The 8,241-nt window shown below is 50.6% G+C and overlaps 1 pseudogene; it reads left to right on the forward strand.

Moving 5' to 3' along the window:
- Window positions 1-330: 330 nt before the first annotated feature.
- LOC121030076 (piezo-type mechanosensitive ion channel component 1-like) lies at window positions 331-5,318 on the forward strand (annotated as a pseudogene).
- Window positions 5,319-8,241: the final 2,923 nt, after the last annotated feature.

Consider the following 8,241-nt stretch of genomic DNA (forward strand, 5'->3'; position numbering starts at 1 on the left):
TCCAGGGCCTCAGATGTCTTCCAGTCAAGGTAATGAATCTCACTCTTGAAGCTCTGCATACACCACCCCTGGACCAGAGAAAGGAGGTTCCAGGGGCAAGGAAGAAAGACAGGTGGAGCTAACCAAGGTGGACTGTGGTCTAGGGCCAGGCCAGGGCTGCCATGAAAGAGGAGGCTGCCCAGCACATGATACTCACAGGACCTGACATAGAGACTGACAACTACACCAGGCATAACCTGACTGGCCACAGCCCCATCCAGCTGTACCCCTCTGTGCCCCATGCTGAGCCTAGAGAGACATGGGGCCCACTTCATCACGGAACAGTGTTCTATGCATGTGTGTGCCCTTATCACCATAATCATATGGAGCATCACCTACCACAGCTGGCTGGCCTTCATGCCTTTGTGCTGCTGCTCTGGGCTTGCCTCATCTGGATGATGTGCAGCTGCCACCAGCTGGCCATGCTCTGATCACCTTCCATCCTGCTCTACAGGCTGGCACTATGTGGGCTACCCTACACGTGGGTCATGGAGGAGTGTCCCGAGCTCACCACGACCCTGGCCCTGTCAGCCTGGCCATCTGGAGCTAGAGAACACCTGCTACCTCTGCTTAAACCTGGGTGCCATGGTGCTGTACATTCTTACCTTCTGGCTCCTGCTACACCTGGTGTATCAAAAGGTAGCTGCTAGGGGTGCCAGGGTAGCTCAGTCGTTTAAGTGTCTGATTTTGGCTCAGGTCATTATCTCACAGTTAATGAGTCTGAACTCCACATCGGGCCCTGTGCTGTCAGTGTGGAGCCTGCTTCAGATCCCCTGTTCCCCTCTTCTCTCGGCCCTGCTCATACTCTCTCTCTCTCTCTCTCAAAAATAAATAAACATTTAAAGAAGAAGGAGGAGGAGGAGAGGGAGGAGGATTGGGGAGAGGAAGGGTGTGGGGAGGGGAAGGGGAAGAGGTAGGAAGGGGAAAAAGCTGCTGAAGGTGAAGACCCCACTGCACTAATGGAAGTCACCACGGAAGACACAGAGTTTATGTAGATGCTGTTTCAGAGCCTGGGGCAGCCAATCACAGGTGTCTATGCCAAGTACTGGATCTACATGTCTGATGGCATGTTCATTGGTGTCAGCTTTGCCAGCTGCCCCATCATCTACAAGATCGTCTCTGTGTTCCCCTTCTTGCTCTACCTCACCCTCTTCCACATCTACTATAGCCGGTAGCAGAAGTTGTTCAAAGCGTTCTGGTGGCTGGGTGTAGCCTACACCATGCTGGTGTTCATCGCTGTCTATACTTTCCAGTTACACAACTTCATCATATACTGGCACAACCTGATGGGCAATGAGCAGTTGGGGGACCTGAGCCTGGAGCAGCTCAGCATGTCCAAGTTCTTCTCCAGCATCTTCATCCCTGGCTTTTTCCTGCTCCCCTACATCCTGCACAGCACTCCTTCCACCAGCCCTTTATGCAACTCTTCAGTCTGAAGCATGTCCCCTGACCCGGCACCACCTCCTGTGCTGGGTTCACAGGCAGGGTGTGGTAAGTGGCACCCCACTGGTCCAGCAGCAGGAGGAGGAAGAATAGGTTTCTAAGGACAAGGGGCTGAGCGCAGCTGGCTCCCACCAAGCCACACAAGTTCCAGAAGCAACAGCAAACAAGTGGGGCCTTGTGGGCAAACAGCTGTTGGAGTTGGCCACTGGCTTCTGGGATGTCCTCACCGACATGCAGGTGTTCTTGTGATAACTGCTAAAGCTGCATATCTTCAAGCTGGTAGTCTTATACACTATCTGGATGGCCCCAAAGGAGGTGTTAATGATGAACCTTTCACTGGTTGTGCTGTGGGCCTTCACCTTGCCTTACCCCCACTTCTGGTCCATGGCTTCTTGCCAGTCTACTGTCTGGATCAGCATCATCACCCTGTGAAAGACTGTCTATCAAGATCATCAACCCCATGAGTACTCCAGAAACTATACTGAACCCTTTCTCAATAGCACCAACTTTCAGAAGACAGAAGAAAAAAAAAAAAAAATCAGTTTTTGCTATACCAGAGGCCCATTAACCCTGCTAACTGGTTTGGGGGTGTGGAAGGGCTTCCCAAACCTGGGCTACATCCAGAACCACCTACAGACCCTACTGCTGCTGGCATCTGAGGCCACCATGTACCTATGCCAGGAACATCACCATCCACAACACCTGCTGGCCCCTACTGTCTATAAATGACAGCACTCCCCAGTGGCTGAGCCAGGACTTGCTCAGCTGCCTCAAGTTCTTCTTCTACAAACTTGGGCTGGGGATATTCCTGATGGCCATGAACATGTATGGGCAGTGCAGGAATGTCATGATCATCCTGCATGGCCATCCTCACCCACCAGCACTCTGGTCAGTGCCTCTTCCTGGCACTCTTGCTGCTGCACCAGTACCTGCTGTACCTGGGCATTCTCCCCACCCTGTGCATAAACTACCTGTAGCACTGGGGCCAGGCCATCCTTGTGAACTCCACATGCAAGTGGGGTACCTGCCCAATTTATTCAGGGCCCCCAACTCTACCAACCTCATAAATGGCTTCCTCCTGCTGCTCTGCACCTCCTGCCAAGCACACAGAGAGGTGGCCAGCATCAATACTGACCACCTGGAGCCTGTGGAGGGGAGCCTAACCCATGCCCAACTTCATCCCCTGAAGGTCCTACCTCAACATGATGAAGGTGGCCATCTTCTCATTCCTCTTCTGGTTGGCCTTAGTCAAGGGGGCCACTCACATCAGCATCTTCAAGCTGGGCTACGTACTAGCCTGCTTATACCTGCTGCTCTTCAGCACCAAGCTGCAGAAGAACACACGTGCCTGCCTCCTGCCATGGCACTGCCACATTCTCTATACACGGTCACCACCATCATCTCCAAGAACATGCTCTTGTTCCTGTCCTGTATGTTTGTGGAGTAAACGCAGAGCAACTTCAGCTGGGTCACTCAGCTTTTATTGAAGTCAAAGGTTACTATGACTCCAAGGAGACGCTGGGCAGGAACCAGGACTGCCTGCTGCCCGTGGAGGAGGCCGGGTCCTCTGCGAAGGCCTCTGCTCCCTGTTCTTGCTGCTGCAGCGCTGCCTCTTCCTCAGCCACCGCTTGCTGCACATCGAGGCCAAGGTCCACGCCACCCGCCCTGCAGGCCTCCAGGAGTTTCGCCCTCTACAATGCTGTCAACCTCAAAAGCATCCACCCGTGGCACAAAGCAAAGAAGTCCCTGGCACAACTGTGCCAAGCAGGAGAAGCACAGACAAGACCCAGCGGGCGGTGGTCCGTCCCGAAACCAGGAGCCCTCAGGGCCCGGCAATCCAGGGGGCTTCTCCCTGCCGCAGTAACAGTGGAGGTGGCTGTGGCGAGACCGCCCCCGACCCGTCCACTTCCGCCCGGGACTACTTTCTTTTCGAGTCCGACAGTGAGGAGGGGAAGGAGGCCCAGTCCACGGACCCCAGGCGGGGGGCACAGAGCGCCCTTCAGATGGCACAGCAGGAGCGGGTGTCCAACGTCCCGGCAGTGCTGAGGCGGCGGTGGCAGGGCCCGGCAGGACAACTGCCCGCGGGACAGCCTGCGCCCAGAGGCGGAGCCAGCGGAAGGCCTGGCGCAGCCACGTGACCCAGCGAGAGCTGAGCACGAGCCCCGTGGAGTTCCCGCGGGGAAGGAGGCCTGAGCCGAAGGCGCGGGCCGACGTATTGGCTGCACAGCTTCGCGCGGCACCACAGCGCCGAGAGCGACGTGCTGCGCGCCGGTGCCAACTCCACTCGCAGGATCTCCTTCGGGGGCGGAGAGACGCACCAACGCCTGCTGGACCAGCTGTAGGAGAGCAAAGCCCAGGCCACGCTGCCAGGCCCCTCAGAGGCCCGCGCTGCACCAAGCACAGCATCAGGTGAGCCGCTGAGCAGCACAACCGACGACACAAGCAGTCCCCTCAGCACCGGCTACAGTACCCTTAGCAGCAGCAGCAGCAGCGAGGAGGAAGTGGTCCTGAGCTGGTGGGCTTCCCTGTGTGACCGTGGGAGCTTCCAGTCCACACTGGCAGCCGGACGCGCATGGGCAGTGAACCTCTCCTCACCAGGCACCTGTGCGTCCCAGAGCTGGAGAAGGCCCAGCGGTTCGCGGTGCGGCAGGGCCAGGCACTGAGGCTGCTGTAGGCCACTTACCAGTGTATGGCCGCCCACTCGGAACTGCTCTGCTCCGTCCTCATCGTCCTCAACCACGTGGTCACCGTCTCAGCCACCTTCCGGGCGCCGCCGTGTTCATCTTCCTGTGGGCCATGCTGTCCATCCAGTGGCCAAACAAGCGCTTCTGGATGAAGGCCATTGTCCTCACAGTGTCACCAAAAACCTGTTCCAGTTTGGCTTCTTCCTCTGGAACAGCCACACAGTGATGCGGCGCTGAGAACAAGCCCTGCTTCGCTCCATGCATCCTGGGCCTGAAGAAGACTGACAGCTACATCACCTATGATCTGATGCACCTCATGGCCCTTTTCCTCCACCTTCCCCAGATGTGGTGCTGTGGTCTGTGGGACCACAGGGAGGACCTGTTTGCTCCCCAAGAAGCATGACAGGAGCAGTGAAGAGAGGGGCTGAAGAGAAACCGGCACATCCAGACAGCCCTGCTGAGACCTCAGACGGAGAAGGGCCCCACAAGGAGCCATTGCCCACCCCCCCAAGGAGGACATTCAGGCTGAAGTGAGGGACCGGCCTAGGGACAAGTTCCCAGTGAAGCTCAAGACCCCCAACACAAAGTTCTTTGGCCACATTTTAGGAGGGAGAGCCCAAAACCCAGAAGACCCTCAGGAGCAGGGGACAGGGGCTGCTCTGGGAGAGAGAAGGGGTGGAGTGGCCCCCAGGAGAAAGTGAGGGCAGCTGGGCTCCACCTACGGAGCTTCTTCCGTCTGTCCCTGGCCCAGAGCTATTGCTAACTCAGAGCATATATCAGCAACAGGTTGCAGCTGGCCAGGCAGTCTGGCAGCTTGATGACCGCCACTCAAGGAAGCCAGCAACCCCTGAGCCCACACTCTCCTTCCAACACTGGACACTCATGTCATGGTAGTCATCCTCCTCTTTGGGCTGCAGCTCCTTCATAGGGTTGGCTTCAGGCCTCCTAGGTACACGGATGTAATTGGGGAAGCGGTTGGGGGTGGCCTGTAAAGGGTACCCTGCAGCAAGCTGGCTGGCTGTCATTGCACAGTGCTGTTCCACAGTGTGATTCTCGGTGTACTCCATGGAACTGCTTTTGGCCAGGTCTTTCTGGAAGTTCCAGGCTGTCTCTTCTCTGTGTGAGTAAAAGCATTGTTCCATCCAGTGTTTAGCTATGTTCCGTTTTCCTTCGTGACTCTGATACTAAGATGCAGTGGGCACAAGTATTTGGACTCTATACCAGTTGGCTCTCACTGTAATGTTCTTTTCTATCCTCCGTGTAGTTGGAGTCCTCTCCTGGCATTGATTACTGGTACGCAGTGTTCTGCTGGACAGAATGCTAATGGATACCTGGGTTTCTTTTGGGTGATCAAAATTGCCTAAGCTTAGATCATGATGGTTGCACAACTCCACAGATATATTAATAGATGACATGGCAACAGTGCTCTTTGTGGATAAAAGTTCACTACAAATTCACTAAAATTAAAACTGTATAACTAGTGCTTTCTGTAGCCTGGGTCCATGTAAGGATTATACCCTCCGGGGACTTAAATTCCCAAGAAGAGAGAAGCCCATCAAGCCAGGCTTCTCATGCCCTCCACTTTAAACATCCCAGTCAGCCTCCATATTCAAAGATCTCAAGAAGCCTAGACATAAAAGCAAGCTGTGATGCAAGGGATAGTGTATAGGAGACTTTCCTCTAACACTAGTTTCAATACTTTCTTTGCTGATCCACCAGAGATAAATTGGATGTCAGCTTAATATCATCTTGTCCTACAACTCATGCAGGCTGGGAATGTAATGTCAGGCATTAAGGGTAAATTTCACTAAAATCAGATATTCCATTCATTTAAAAAAAAATTTTTTAACGTTTATTTTTGAGAGACAGCATGAGCTGGGGAGGAGACAGAGAGAGAGGAAGTCACAGATTCTGAAGCAGGCTCCAAGCTCTGAGCTGTCAGCACAGAGCCTGATGCAGGGCTCGAACTCATGAACCATGAGATCATGACCTGAGCCGAAGTCGGATGCTTGACCGACTGAGCCACCCAGGTGCCCCTCCATTCATTTTTTAAAAGATGGTTTACGTTTTAGCATACTGCTACTTCAGCCGTCTTGATAGTATTGTTTCTTCTATTAAATTCCTAGGTCTATTCAGAAAGGGGAAAGGGAGAGATGCCTATATCCCCAAATATTTTCCGTTGTTCATCCCAGAAGATGGATCCTTTTTACTCCCAAATCTAATGGTAGTGAATGTTGTATGAGTGTGGAGCAGAGTGGTACCTCAAACATTGTTACTGATTTAGCAGTACATTGGGCACAAGTAAAGTTGCTATTAAAAGCAATGTACTCTTCCCTCCCTCACATATGCCTGGGGTCACTTTTGTTTGGCATTTATGCTCCCTCACATTATTACAAAACTGTACCCCAGAGAATTGCTAACTCAGTTTTCTCTTTACATCACTACATTCGATGTATTTTTCACATCAAGGTGTTTCTATAGACTGGACAGAGTTAGAGTTCAGCTTTTTCTAGCCAAAGTGTTTAAATTTGACTAGACAGCAGCAATTGCTTTTTAATCAAAGCAAACTGATCTGTCAAAGGCAATCAACTCAGGGAAGTTATTCCGGGAGGATCCTAATAATCCCGATGTATCACACTGCCCTATGTGAAACTCAGCCGCTGAACTCTTGACATAGTGTCACAAGCACTTAGGGGAATTAGTACATACAGCTGAACCCTATGTTCACACACAAACTCTAGCCTCTCGTGCATAAGCTAATGATCACTGCATTCGGTCTGGGGAGGAGCACACTGCTGTGTGTGGTGATGTCTGTTCATCTTTAATGATGTTATGTCACCTAGGCTTCATATTGTGTCATGTTCACAAGCATTTATCAACAGGATGCTCCATTCCTCTAGATGTAAATAAAAGTTGGTCATGGTTATTTTTTTTTTAAATCACCTCCTATCTTTTAACAGGGGTTCCTAACCTCTTAATAATGCTTATACCAATTTAGGGCTTTACTGTCACCAGGATCTTTAAGTACATTTTCTTGTTTAATTATTGCAACAACACTTGAGAGGTCTATAGACATGGTAACATCATTTACCTCATTAGTAAGTTACAGAACAGAAACTCAAACCTAGAGCTGATGGCTTGAGGTTTTGAAGTCTTCCTGATGCTATAAATCTTGGTTTTGGAGCTTTTGTTCTAGTGTTAGGATTAGTAGGCTAGGTGGGGGGGAGGGGTAGCATTGTTGAGAGTCTTGTCCCCAAATAAGGCAGCCCTGTCAGGTTCCCTCTGCTCCCCACAGAGAACCCTAACAAACTTACAATAAAGAAACAAAACAGATGAGGAGGCAGCAATAATGAATGGGATCTCATGGAAGGCTGGGCTGAAAATTCTTCCTAAGTGATGGTACAGGTGTTCTTTGAGAATGATCTCCTCTAACAGTTGGAGGAGAACTTTAAGAGAAATAATGACACACACTCAATTCAGTCAGAGGGCAATGAAAGAAGAGATTGGTTACCAGACAAGCTTGGAAGAATAATAATAGTAATATAATAGCTAATGTATATTGAGCACTAATGTATAGTGCTAATGTATTGAGCTAATGTATATTTTCCACTATTCTGAGTGCTGTATGTATATTAACTTATTAAATTCTCATCACAACCCTCTGAAGCAGGTGCTGTTACTCTGATGAAAAATTGAGGCAATAGGAGGTTGATTGAGTTACCTGTTACCATACAGCTAGTAAACGTTAGAACCAGCATTCCAACTCAGGCAAACTGATTCTCCAACTTGTGCTCTGATTATTGTCTGGTAGTAATGGTGAATTTTCAAAGACTTCCTGAATTATGAGAAATTTCATTTGCTTTTCTGACTTAAAGACAATAATGAGTATTTCCATCTCAGGCAGTAATTGTAGCCTAAATGGTCTGACTGACCCTCCCTTTGAAAACACACAAAATCAATACAGAATATTAAAAGGAAAAAAACTTTTTAAAATATACTAATAAACTGGCAAGAAAGTAAGGAATACTTAGGTGCCTAAAATAACATGAAAATGTGGACCCAAAGAGACAAGCAG

The sequence above is a fragment of the Herpailurus yagouaroundi genome, unplaced genomic scaffold (genome assembly GCF_014898765.1).
Source record: "Herpailurus yagouaroundi ecotype Mexico unplaced genomic scaffold, PumYag 139, whole genome shotgun sequence".
Classification (NCBI taxonomy): Eukaryota; Metazoa; Chordata; class Mammalia; order Carnivora; family Felidae; genus Herpailurus; species Herpailurus yagouaroundi.